Source organism: Arvicanthis niloticus, chromosome 1 (genome assembly GCF_011762505.2).
Source record: "Arvicanthis niloticus isolate mArvNil1 chromosome 1, mArvNil1.pat.X, whole genome shotgun sequence".
Lineage (NCBI taxonomy): Eukaryota > Metazoa > Chordata > Mammalia > Rodentia > Muridae > Arvicanthis > Arvicanthis niloticus.
Window position 1 is genome coordinate 10,083,494 of NC_047658.1, and position 13,938 is coordinate 10,097,431.

The 13,938-nt window shown below is 43.0% G+C and overlaps 2 pseudogenes; one reads left to right on the forward strand and one right to left on the reverse strand.

The window, feature by feature from the left end:
* LOC117720412 (zinc finger protein 787-like) overlaps positions 1-13,938 on the forward strand; it is a 96,614-nt pseudogene that overhangs the window by 61,386 nt on the left and 21,290 nt on the right.
* LOC117721809 (vomeronasal type-1 receptor 4-like) lies at positions 12,432-13,620 on the reverse strand (annotated as a pseudogene).

A 13,938-nucleotide genomic window follows, 5' to 3' on the forward strand; every position in this document is an offset into this window, starting at 1 on the left:
TTTCTGAACCCACTGGACCTTAGAAAGTTTCCTGGCATGGTCCATTGCCCCACAGATATACTGTGTAGCTGGCAGAGACTCATGTCTCTGATGATAACGGTTTGAAATTTTGTGTATTGTTGAGGCTCAAGCTCGAGTCCCTGTTCAGGCGCCAAAATAATTTTGGGGTCCACACTAGCCCCACGTTGGGGCAGCCAAAATAAATGTTGCAGCTCAGGTAAAATGTTGAGGCCCGGGCCAACCCACATTTGGGCAGCCACTGTATCCGGCCCAAGCTGCTGCAGGTCGGGATTCAGCAAGAGCAAGGGTGAGGGCAGATTCTACCTAATGTCTGATGTGTATGAATCTCTCTATATATAGTCTCATGTCTGGTTCTATCTTCTATAGTCTGATTTCTGATCTGTCCTGTCTCTGCCTTTTATATGTCTCACTTCTAAGCCACGCCTCTAACTTACACCTTTAATCATGCCCTTCGGCCTTGTCTCTAACTCTGATCTCTATACTTCTAAGTCATACTCTTAAATCACACACATTTAATCTCACACACCTTTAATCTCATGCACCTTTAATCTCAAGGTATTTAAACCAAGATTATCGGAGTGTTCTCAGCTGTTGTAGGCTATTGTAATCCAAGTGTCATGTCAGGGTATATGGCTCAAGATGGTTGCAAAGCTGACAGCCACTTTCTGCTAAAAGTCGGCCCCCAACAGTGTATAAATGTTTTGCCTGTGTGCATGTATGTATACCTTATGTTTCCCTGGTGCCTGGGGAGATCAGAAGAAGGCATCAGAGCTCCTGGAACAGGAATTACCTATGGTTGTGAGCCACCATGTGGGTGCTGGAAATCAAACCTGAGTCCTCTGCAAGGGCAAAAAGTGCCATTGACCACTGACTGAGCCATCTCTGAAGACCATACTGAGGTAAAAAATGTTGTCAGTTCTGTCATTTCTGAGACAGTGTAACCAAGAGAATCTGATCTCCTAAGCTGACCCTGCAGTCCCCTTGCTAAATGCCCACAACACCACTTTCAAACTCCATTGCTCCTTAGAACCTCCTGGCCCACTTGAGCATCCAGGCATCAGCTAAAAAGGAACTCCACCTTTTAAGTAATTAGTTCCCAGTCACTTAACAGCTGCTTATTTACACAGCAGGCACACCAAACAGAATAACCAGACAAAGGAAGGCATGTGCCTGACCAAAGCTCTCCTTGCTCCTCACCAGCCTTCTCCAGTTCTTAGACATCTCTTCGCTAGATTGTCACTCAACACAGCATGCTCCTCCTGCCCGTGGAGGTCCCTGTGTCCTGAGCTCCCAGACTTCTTGTTGTATTCAACATTCAGATTCCATGTCTTGACAGCAAATACTGTTCAAAGATGCATACAGTACACTGGCAACTCTGAATTTCTAAGCTTTAAAATGTTTTCAGTTATATTTTGTCTGTGTGTCCATAGGAGGGAGTAGGGCAAGCATGCCACCATGCACATGGAAGCCAGAACGAATCTTGAAGGCCTTGGTCTTCTTCCACCATGTGTGTATTGTGACTGAGTTCAGATTGTCAGACTCAGGGCAGGCACATGTACCTGCTCAGCTGTCTCCCAGGCCCGTGTGACACTGTAGCACACAGGCATCACTGTATTATGTTTGTATCCACTTCCTCCACCACACTGGGACTGGTCCCTTTCCCCCTCTTAGAGAGTCCTCCTGTTTTCTTCTCCCCCCTCTGCTGTCTAGTCCTATCCCATCTCCTTCCTACTTTCCTCTCCCATAAGGGTATTTAAGTGTGTGTGTGTGTGTGTGTGTGTGTGTGTGTGTGTGTGTGTGTGTTGTGTATGTTGTATGTGTGTGTGTTGTGTGTGTTGTGTGTGTGTGTTTGTGTGTGTGTGTGTGTGTGTGTGTGTGTGTGTGTGTGTGTACGTGTGTACTAATGCCTGAAGATGTAGATTCTTGTATTTAGTTCACTTAGTAGTTTGAGACAAGGTCTCACAGAAACTGAAGCTCCATGTATCAGTCAGGTTGCCTTGTCAGGAAGCTCCCAGAATCCATTTGTCTCTACCCACCAGGCAGCATTGGAGATTCAGTTCTGCACTGCCATGGCTTTTACATGGGTGTTGGTGATTTGTACTTGGAACCTTTTGCTTTTACACCTAGAGAGCTCCATCCCCCCAACCCCATACATTATAATTTCAGTTGCTTTTCTGAAGATCCCATTCTTTACCTCTGAATAAAATTGCCCTGTATGTATGTAAGATGTTTTCTTTATCCATTCTTTTGAGGAAGGGCTTCTAGGCTGGCCTCCTTTCTTGGCAGTTGTGATCAACAGTGCAGCAGTGCACACAGTCTCAGCCTTAAGCATTGGGACCTTCCTGGCTGGGCTTTTGACAGTACATCTGAAATTGGGGGTTCAAGTGGAAACATGAAGGTCCTAGGGCTTCGCTGGGAGAGTCCCCAGCTACTCTAAGATTGGAACTGCTGCAGATGTGTTGAGTCAGTGACCATTAATGTTTGGTAGATCTAGTTGGCCACTGCAAATCTTGGCTTTCTGGTTCCACCACCATGTACCTAGCATCTAGAACCTAGAATATTTGATCCTAAAAAAGAAGTTTAGCCAGGGCACAAAAGCCCCACAAGGACTTTGGTTTGGATTCAAGAATTTACAGATACCAAAGAGGATTTGAAGACAGTTGACTGGACTTAGAGGGAGAGAGAGATTGATAAGGGTCAGGGAATTCAGAAGAAGGGAGACAGAAAGCCATGTTTTCAATAGAGTTGTTTTTTTTTTCAATAGAGCTTGGGAGACAAGAGGAAAGAGTAGGGCCCAGGGCAGTGTGGAGTCTTCTTCCATGTGTTGAACACTCACAGGCCCTCTCCCAGGATGGTGTGGGCTTTATGTGGAAGCAGCTCTTGACACTAGGACCAACCAAGGAGGGAATATTTAATCTTTGTAGTTGTAACCTTGCAGTCAGCCAAGAGTTGCTATATGTGGCCTAGAACTCAGGATATCTAGGAAGGGCACAGCAACAATGTACACTCACATGTTTACTCCTTACCCTTGGGGCCAGTTTCAAGGCCCAGTCACTTCAGCTTTAGCCATCAAGTTAGTTGTCATGGTCTGCTCTGTGATCTTTATCCTCTGGTGAATTTATTTTTGATCTAGCCCCTGAAGGCCAGCATCTGACATGAGCTCCACGCTTCTTTGAGAGTTCCCATCTTAAACACATAAGGACATGAGCCTACTTTTGAATTCTCTACAACTCCCCCACCTCCTAATGAGGCGAAGGTGTGGTCATCTTCAGGCAACATTTTGTAGTTGAGCTACAGGAGCATATGAGGTATATATTTACTAAAGGGACTCTTGTTTTCTTACCTTGTCTTCCAGTGTCTTGTCATTATCTATTTGGCTTTAGGCTGGCCTCCTTAGGTTTTAAAACTGTTTTTTTCTTTTTCTTATTCTTTTTTTTGTGTAGAAAATACCTTGCCTTAAGTTCACTGTCATGTGGTCCTGACAGGGAGAAAGGTTGCTTTATATACCTCTGTGGACTTAAGAAGGGGAGCGGTGGACTATTCACATCATTTGTCTCAGAAAGCTGACTTTGATGGGTATGTGTCCCCATCGCCAAGTTCCCCCTCCCTAGCATCCCATCATAAAGAAGCAGGTTGTACAGCACCTACCAGATGTAGGTTTGACACAGCCTCAGAGTGGCCTACAGTCACTCATTTGCCAGATTACCTCAGGGGCAACATTTGAGCACTTGGAACTGGTGAAAGAGGAAGAGAGCTTCCAGGGGGTCGTGAGAGGCCAAGAAGAGAGACTCCAGTGTGCCCTCTGGGTTGGTTGGCATGGTATACCTTGTGAGGCCCTGAAATATGACTCTGGGCCTTGGTTCTGCTGGGAAATGGGGAGGCAGAGGGTGTTTGAGGGGTGGGCAGGCACCCAGCCCTCAAGAGCAGGAAGAGTTGGCCTTGGACAGGAGGCACATGTAGGAGGCTGGGCTTCACCCTGCAGTGGGTGTTGTTTTCAGTTGTCCAGATCAAGTATCCTATACCCTAGTTGTTCATGGTTGTGATGGTGGGGAAATCCAACTTAACTTGCAATAGACCCTAATAACTATGTGGATGGGCCTTGCATGCCCAGATAGAGAGGGCTAGCATACCTCCCAAGCTGGTATCCCACTCTCTTTGTCCAACTTGTTTCTCCTTTTTCTGTTTCCCACCCTGCAGTCACAATTGTACAAATGTGACACCATTACTTCTTAGCCTGTAGGCCTGGCCCTCCTATCCTCATTGGGTTTCAGGTGTCACTTTTGTTTGCTTCTCCTTGCATCCCTGCCCCTGCCCCTTTATAGCTTTGGTCAGTTGACTTTGATGAGAGCCTGGTATCCTTAGGCAAGTCCAGAGAAAGGCTGGCAGAGAGAACATCCACTCGGAAGGAGAACAAGTATTAGAGAGATGGGTTATGAACACAAAATACTTGAAATGCCTCGAGTGGTTGGTGCCCATGGGATAAGGTGTATGGGATATGCATTGGTACAACCCAGCATTCCCTGGGTTGGAGGACCCCGGAAAGGATAAGCTTCCCTGGGCCACCCACTAAGCTGGAATCCATTGGCAGCCTGCACATGGATGTTTCCTGTGGGTCTACCACCTCTGACTTGCCTCCTTCCCTGTTGCTTCGCAGTGGACATCCTGATCATGGATGAGGATGAAGTCCCCAGCTAGTCCCCTATCAAGCTGGCCCCACCCCAGTCTGCACCTTTTCCTGGGCCCCCGAACTGACTGTGACTTCCTGCACCCTACATCTGCACTGAGAGTGGCTAAGCTTCCACCACTGGTCGAAGCTTAAGCAGCACCAAAGCAGGCACACAGGCGAGTGGCCAAATGCCTGTACTGACTGTGGCAAGACCTTCTCCCAGACCTTGCACCCTGGAGGATTAACACAGGCAAGAAGCCATTTGCCTGCTCAGAATGCAAGCCCTTTAGCTAGATCTCCAACTTTATGCAGCACCAGCGCATCCACACACTCGAGAAGCCTTGTACTTGTCCTGACTGCGGCCACAGCTTCACACAGAATAGGGGCACTGACTCTTCATTAACTTCTTCAAGCTGATTACAGGCATTGAGATATTAGAAGATGGGCAGGAGGAAGAGTAAATTGATAAACCTCTGATGCTGTGTCTTCACTGCATCCAGCTGGAATTCCAGGACATCAGAAGTTCAAGCAGGTCTGCTCAGCTTGCTTGATGAGTAGATATACCAAGGCTGTGTATTCTGCAAGATACAATTCTCAAAAAATTTTACTATCAAGATACTTTTTTGTTTGAATACTGGAATCTAGTCTTCTGACAGACTGCCTCTGTCATGACTAATCCATATAATTCTGGGCATTTCTATGAGGGTGTGTTCCCACCATCCTCCCATTCCAACCTCCCTGCTCTAAAATTCCCCAACACTAGGGAATCCAAAGTTTCAATCACTAAGGCCCTCCACTTCAACTGATGCCTGACAAGGCCACTCTCAACTACCTATACAGGTGGAGTCATGAGACCCTCCCTTTGTGTTCTCAGGCTGGAGATTTTAGAATGGCTACTCCAGCTTGTTTCTTAGGACCATTTGCTTGAAAAAATTGTTTTCCAGCCTTTTGTTCTAATGTAGTGTCTGTCTCTGTCAGTAAGTCCGGTTTCTTGTATGCAGCAAAATGCTGGGTTCTGTTTATGTATTCAATTCATTAGCCTATGTCTTTTAATTGGGGAATTGAGCTGGACCAGACCTCTGCCCGGTCTGCTATTGTGTGGACCCCGGATCCCGCCCAAGACATTCTGGAGGCTTCATGGATCCCACAGCCAGCGTTAGGTAGGAAAACCCACATACTGCCCTAAGCCCATAACTGGGTGCTGTGAGCACTCAGATTCCAGCAGATACCCCCCCTCCCAGCCCCTGGGGACTAGCACTCCCCATTCTGCCCCTCTCCCAGATCTGAGGCCTGGACAAGACCTCTGCCGTGTCTGCTGTTGTGTGGACCCTGGAATCAACCTGAGACATACTGGAAGGTCCACTCAACCCAGAGCCACAGAGGAACAACTGAACTCAGAGCATCAGACAACATATCCTGAGATATCCTAGAGGAGACACTGCACCCAGAATAGCAGACACCTAGCTGGACTGCTACCTTGGAGGCACCATACCCTGAGGAATCCTAGAGGTACGACTGTAATCAGTGCAGCTGGAAAAGATCACAGAGACATCTGAACCCCTAGGAGATCAGACACAAGCGAGATAACTGGAAAGGCAGGCTTCAGTCAGAGCCAGCAAGTACAGGCAGCACTAGAGTTAACCTGATGGCAAAAGGCAAGAGCAAGAACTTAAGCAACACAAACCAAAGTGACATGGCATCATCAGAACCGAGTTCCCCCATCATAGCAAGCCCTGAACACCCCATCACACCAGAAAAGCAGGATTCAGAATTAAAATCCCTTCTCATGATGATTATAGAGGACTTTAAGAAAGACATAAATAACACTCTCAAAGAACTTAAGGAGAACACTGGTAGATAGATAGAAACCCTTAAAGAGGAAACACAAAAATACCTTAAGTAATTGCAAGAAAATGCAACCAAACGGGAGAAGGAGTTAAACAAAACCATGCAGGATCTAAAAATGGAAGTAGAAACAATAAAGAAATCACAAAGGGAGACCACCCTGGAGATAGAAAACCTAAAAAAATGATCAGGATTCATAGACACAAGTATCACCAACAGAATTCAAGAGATAGAAGAGAGAATCTCATGTGCAGAAGATACCATGGAAAACATTGACACAACTGTCAAATAAAATGCAAAATATAAAAAGCTACTAACCCAAAATATACAAGAAATCCAAGACACAATGAGAAGGCCAAACCTGAGGATAATAGGTATAGATGAGGGGGAAGACTCCCAACTTAAAGGACTAGTAAATATCCTCAACAAAATTATAGAGGAAAACTTCCTTAACCTAGAGAAAGAAATGTCCATAAATATACAAGAAGCCTACAGAACTCCAAACAGATTAGACCAGAAAAGAAATACTTCCCGCCACATAATAATCAAAACATCAAATATACAAAACAAAGAAAAATACTAAAAGCAGTAAGGGAAAAAGGCAAAGTAACATATAAGGGCAGACCTATAAGAATTACACCAGACTTCTCAACAGAGACCATAATGAATTTGTAAATTGCTCTTTCTATCTCTATGAAGAATTGATTTGGAATTTTGATGGGTATTGCTTTGAATCTGTAGATTGTTTTTGGCAGGATGGCCATTTTTACTAAGTTAATCCTGCCAATGCAGGAGCATGGGAGATCTTTCCATCTTCTGAGATCTTCTTTGATTTCTTTCTTCAGAGACTTGAAGTTCTTGTCACACAGATCTTTCATTTGCTTGGTTAGATTCACTCCAAGATATTTTATTTTATCTGTGGCTATTGTGAATTGTGTCATTTCTTTAATTTCTTTCTCTGCCTGTTTATCCTTTGGGTAAAGGAAGGCTACTGATTTGTTTCAGTTGATTTTATACCCAGCCACTTTTCTAAAGTTGTTAATCAGGTTTAGGAGTTCTCTGCTGGAAGTTTTAGGGTCACTTAACTATACTATCATTTCATTTGCAAATAGTGAAATTTTGATTTTTCCTTCCTATTTGTATCCCTTTGACTTTTTTTGTTGTCTAATTGCTCTATCTAGAACTTCCAGTACTATATTATATAGGTAAGGTGATAGTGGGCAGCCATGTCTAGTCCCTGATCTTAGTGGGATTGCTTCAAGTTTCTCTCCATTTAGTTTGATGTTGGCTACTGGCTTGCTGTATATTGCTTTTACTATGTTTAGGTATGGGCCTTGAATTCCTGACCTTTCCAAGACGTTTAACATGAAAAGATGTTGAATGTTTTCAAATGCTTTCTCATCGTCTAGTGAGATGACCATGTGGTTTTTTTCTTTGAGTTTATTTATGTAGTGGATTACATTGATGGATTACTGAATATTGAACCATCCCTGCATTCTTGGGAGAAAGCCTACTTGATCTTGATGGATAATTGTTTTGATGTCTTGTTGGATTCGGTTTGTGAGAATTTTATGATTTTGTGGGAATACAGAGGATTAGCTAGGATTTATTGCATAGTCATAACCTATTGGTAGAAATCTGTACAATTATTATCCCGATGAAGATATAATTTCTTAAATTGCACCAATTTGCTTTGAATACAAATTTTAAGGTTTTCATTGGTACGAGCTTCTTATTGATATTTAAGTGAGATGAATATTGTTACTCTCATAGGCATTGTACCACTATAACACATTTAGAAATACAAGGCTTAGACTCAGTCCTTCTTTAACTTTTTTAACAGATTTGAGATGGTTAGCCTGTTAGTGAAGGGACTATAGCAAATTCATGGCTTGGAGTTTATTGTTAGGGTGTTTTCTATATTTCATTTAGCTGAGTGGAGTTAACAGACAACAGTCCAGATTACCTTACATGGATAGTTGGTTTTCAAAACATCAGAAGTCCACAGAATTGACATGACAAACATTTCTGTATTAATGTTCATTTTTATCAGAGACCTGTCAGCTCCTGACAGCTTCCTATATTGAATTCTAAGAAGAAATTGAGCATCTTTGGAGTTACTCCAGTTGTGGGGAGACAGCCACTAGACAAGAATTGCCTCTTTCCATCTACAGACAAATTACTGTCCAGAAAAGGACACACTTGCAGAATAATCTACTGATTTTATCTGCCTAGACAGAGTAATCAGCCCTTAATAATTCTGCAGCACTAAAGTCTGATAATCCTGGGCCAGAAGGCGGAAGAACAGATGCTCCAATGTCTTGTAGTAGAGGGAGTGTCCAGGTGATCAGATGTCTCTATAAATTGGCTAAGGTTTATAATCTATGCTTTGTGCTTTTTACAATTATAGTTATCTCAGTCATTCTGGATTTCTGACAGGGTTGAAAACTTATGTTCTCATAGCCAATACTGGCTATTTACTTGAGAGAAATGATTTGAGTGGATGGTTTTCAGCTGACATTCATTCTAATGTCAAGGAAAAAGCCAGGTTCAGAACTAAGTGTTTTAGTTAGGATAGATGACAGAGGTTCTGGTTAGTCAACAAAATGATGGACTGGGTATTAGGACTATCCTGTACCTGACTGGTACAAATAGGCATAATTATGCTCTAAATCTATTTTGAGAGAAAGGTTTTATTTTAACAGGAAGGGTGCTATGTAGGAGGGGCTAAGGTGGGAGGAGTACTGAGAGGAAGAGAAGGAGTAAGGAGAGGAGGAGAAGGAGGAGAAGCTAGGTGATGAGAGAGAGAAAGAGGGGGGAGACAGGGAGGCAGATGTTCACGTATATCCACCAGTCAAAGACAGTTGATGTATCTAGGTTGGGTAGTGGGTTACACCTCTGATTGAGCACTATCAAACTTATAAAGCCTTTGATTAAGATTTTTTAAAAAGTGTATAAATGCAAAAAGGAAAAGGGGGCATGGGATTGGGGCTTTCTAATTGGGGGGGGATGAGGAAAGGGGATGGCATCTGAAGTGTAAATAAAATAGCCAATAAAAATGAAAAAAGAAAAGTATTTAATAAAATATTTAAGTTAAAAAAAAAAAGAAACCAGGTGGATTGGAATGATGTCCAGCAGCCAGGTTGTCATTATTGTCATTTCTTCTTTTTCTGGCCATTAATATTTCTATATATGTGTGTATGTGTATGCAGGTGCAGTGCCTGCAGAGGCCAGAGGAGGGTGCTGGTGCCCTTGAAGCTGAAGTTACATGTGGTTGTGAGCCAGCTAATATGGGCGCCTTGAACCAAATCCAGTTGCAAGTGCTGTTAAGTGAGATTCATCTTTCCAGTTTTGCTTCTGGCCTCTAAAGGGCAATTTGTACTACTTGTTTTCAGTGACTTTAATGAGCTAGAGCTGTGGGAGGTGCCAGCACACAGCTCTGAGCAGTGACCATGGATCAGATTTTCTGTTTTGCCCATTAATCATAATTCATCCATGAATGAGTGACTTAGCCTAAAACTGCCTCCTTGCTTACCAGTGAGACTAAAGATTATGGCCACCCCATAGATATGTTTCAAGAAGGAAAGGAGGCAGGCACTGATGAGAGCTGGTAAATCTCATTTCAATTTAAATAGTGGTTTCTACAACTGCTACCTCTTCTCTCTATACACAGGATAAGTGGATGAGTAACAACTGCCCCACCTGTCCATGTAGAAGTATGTCTATAAAACAACAATCTTAGACTTGTCTCTTCTGTTATCTCCTTTGTCTTTCCAGGTCAGAGTTATCTGGCATTCAGATGATCCTATTAGGACCCTCCTCCTCTTTTTGACATGTGTAGTGTGTGCATGTATGTATATTTGGGTGTCTGTGACTGCACATGAATGTGCAGGTGAAATGTCTCTACATGGGTGCTTGAGGCTCAAGGTTGACAGTGGGGATCTTCCTTGATCAATGTCTGTCTTTTTATTGAGGCAGGATCTCTAATTGAACTCAAAGCTCATCACTTTGTCCAGTCTGACAAGCCAGATTGCTCTGGAGATCCTGTCTGCCTCCATAGGGATGGATGCAACCCACCAAGCCCATCCAGCATTTACAGGGGCTCTGGTAACCTGAACTCTAGTCCTTATGCTTGTAGAAGGAACCTTCTTCACCACAGAGGAACCTCCCCAGCACTTTTTCCTGGTGTGTGTTTATGTGTGTGTGTCGGGGGGGGATTCAGAGAGAGGGTGAGAGAAAGATGGTGAGACAGAGAGACATGAAGACACAGAGACAGACACAGAAACAAATGAGACAGAGAGACAGAGACAAAGAGACACAGAGGCAGACACAGAGATAGAGAGACACAGGACAGAGAGACACAGAAACACAGACAGAGAGACAGAGTCACACATGGAGACAGAGAGAGACAGGCAGAGAGACTGACAGACAGAGACTGACAGACAGAGACAGGCAGACAGACAGAGAAAGGGATAGACAGACAGAGACAGACAGGGAGAGACAGAGACACACACAGAGAGACAAGGAGGACAGACAGGTAGAAGACAAGATCTCATTGTGTAGCCCAGGCTGACTTTAGACTTGATAGGATCCTTTTGTTTTAGCCTCTTGGGTGCTTGTCATATACAACTATACCCTATTGGGAATTATAACTATATACCTGTGCCACCAATGTATACCTGTGCCACCAAATGCTCCAATTTGGGCTTGGCCAACCAAGAAGGAAGTCATAGGTCACTGAATGAGTGGGTAATTATAACTGTGGGGTCAAGTGTGGATTAACCTACTTGGGTGGATAATAGAACCCAATGAAGTACCCCTAAAGTATAATTAGAGGTAAGGGAATACACAGATCAACAGGGAGAGGTCAGTGAAAGAGCAGTTTCTTAATCACTGAACTGATTAAACTACACTTAGAAACTATACCTTGTTTCTTTACTGTGTGTGGGCATGTTCAATCACAGATTTGAGGAAGCTGGAATACAGTAAGTAGGAGTTTGTTCTCTCCACTCTGTAGGCCCTGGGGCTTGAACACTGGTAATCAGTTCTAAGTGGCAAGTGCTTTACCTGCCCAGCTCTCTTGCTGCCTCTTATGAAATGTGTTATGATCAAGACATGCTGCTATAATTTTGTCTGTTTCAATGTTGGTGGAAGTCTGTCAAAAGGGACATGAAGCTTCAATATTAATTTTGTAACTCAGTGTGAATCTATTCATCAATCTAGAATATACAGACTGCTGTTTCCTATGCTATTATTTCAAGCTCTTTCACTGTAACTGTCATTAGTAATTTTCCTATCAAATTGGAAGTGAAGTGTTAAATGGGTTGGATAAATTTCTCAGTTTGGGGCTGGAGAGAGAAGGCTCAGCAGGTTAGTGCCCTGGCCAATTTGGCACTGGTGCACAGCTTGGTTCTTAGAAACTATATTTATAAGGTTTTCTCTGTTTGTTCACTCCATCTCTAGGGGTATGACACCCATTCTTCTTAAGGGCAGGGAACCCACATAAATACATGCACATCCAACACACATAAACAAAATAAATGCTAAAATATTTCTTTGATCACAGGAGTAAGTACTACAAGTCAGATTTTGAGTTTCATCACACTGACATTATAACCACTCCAGATATTTATCTTGTGTCTCTGCTCACAGACATTTATCGTGTGTCTCTGGTCAGTTACAGGCAGCTGCAAAGGTTAGATGCTTGATTTTGATCTTCTGAGAAAATAATGTTGTGACTGAGGAAGCAACTGACAGACAGGATGACAGCTTTGCCTCCTCATTGTTCTGATACCTGTTGTCTCCTGTCTGATTTGCAGGTGTTATTGATGATTGGAAACACATTTGCACTATGGCCCAGAGGAAAGAGTTTGCCATGATCTTTCAGGAGAAGGTGTACAGTTTGGATCTTAGTATCCTTCTTGGTCCTGGATGTTAAACCTCTTAATGCTCCTGAGCAGGAGCTGCTTTTGTCTCCTTTACTCTTTTTTCTTGATGTATTGAGCAGTAGTGAGTACCATGACTTGTTCGTACAAAGGATGTTTAACACATATTAATGGAATAAATATTTTAATGGTATTAATAAAGCTGTATTCTGTGTTTGACATTTTTAGTGGCTCTGGCTTTCAACAGCTGAGAAGCACAGAACAAGAATCCTTAGGATCTCTGAAGATCAACAGTAAGGGAGAAACTGTGGGGAAGCCTGCAATCAAAACTTCAGCTACATGCCTCACAAAGAGATGAGAATCCATTAAAAAGTTGTGAAAGATGATACAAATAAAATTTAGAAGATAAAAGCCAACAAAAGTGACCACCAGCATCAGGATAGTATGGGTTGCTCTGGTCTCAGCTTGGCCTCTGCGGACTTGATTGGGAGTGAGGATGTGCTGCATTCGCTGACTATGTCTGTGGAGGAGAAGCACCATGGAGACACTGGTCCAGACCATGATGGTCAAGAATATGGCATCATGGGCAAACTGCATAAAGACAATGCCTACACTGAATCCAGAAGTGGAACAGAACAACTTGTTTTTAGAGTCAGAGTTATTATCTGTAATCTGTGGCCCAGTGACCTTAATTGGAATGTAGATGTTATTTAAGACACTGAAGAACCAACAGCTGTAACAAGAATAACTTGCCAAATTTGGGACACTCGCTCTGAGTATAAATTTACCTCTATTAACAGGAACAACAGTGACAAACTGATGGGTACTCAGGACACAAGTGGAACACAAGTTTGTGCTTCTTGCAACCAGGCGAGTAAAGAATTCCAATTTACATTTGAGGTCAGTTGGATGATATCTTTGAGCAAAAGTCATAATGTTGTTTGGAAATACAGTGAGGAAGAGTGTCACTGCATTGGCCACAGCCATGTGACTTAAAATCACCTGTGCAGGACTCTGTTGAGAACCAGTGAAGACTGGAGATACATTATGGAGAAACAGAAAGACATTGGCTATAGTCCCAACTCCAAACTGGCAAAGCAAGAGGATCTGAAGAGTCACTTCCTCAGTGGTTTTCAGGAAGTTATCATGAGCAGATATGGAGAGGGCTTTACTCAACCCTGCAGTCATGATTAGTTAGGACATTTTATCCTTGGGTTTCTATTCTATTGTCCACACTAAACAATAGATTTGGTATAATTTTGTCTCTTGATAAGTGAGACATTATTCTATCATAATACAGGAACTTTGCCTGGAGTACAATGCATGCACAGTAACTCAGAATAAAATTTTATACCTATTAAATTACTTTTGCCTTGAGATAAATTTGCTTCCAATGGGATGTAACTTGGCAGGCCGAGGGAAGCAGTTTTCTGAGTTCTAGGACAGCCTGGTATACAGAGTGAGCTCCAGGACAGCCAGGGCTATACAAAGAAATCCTGTCTCCAAAAACAAAAAAGTAAA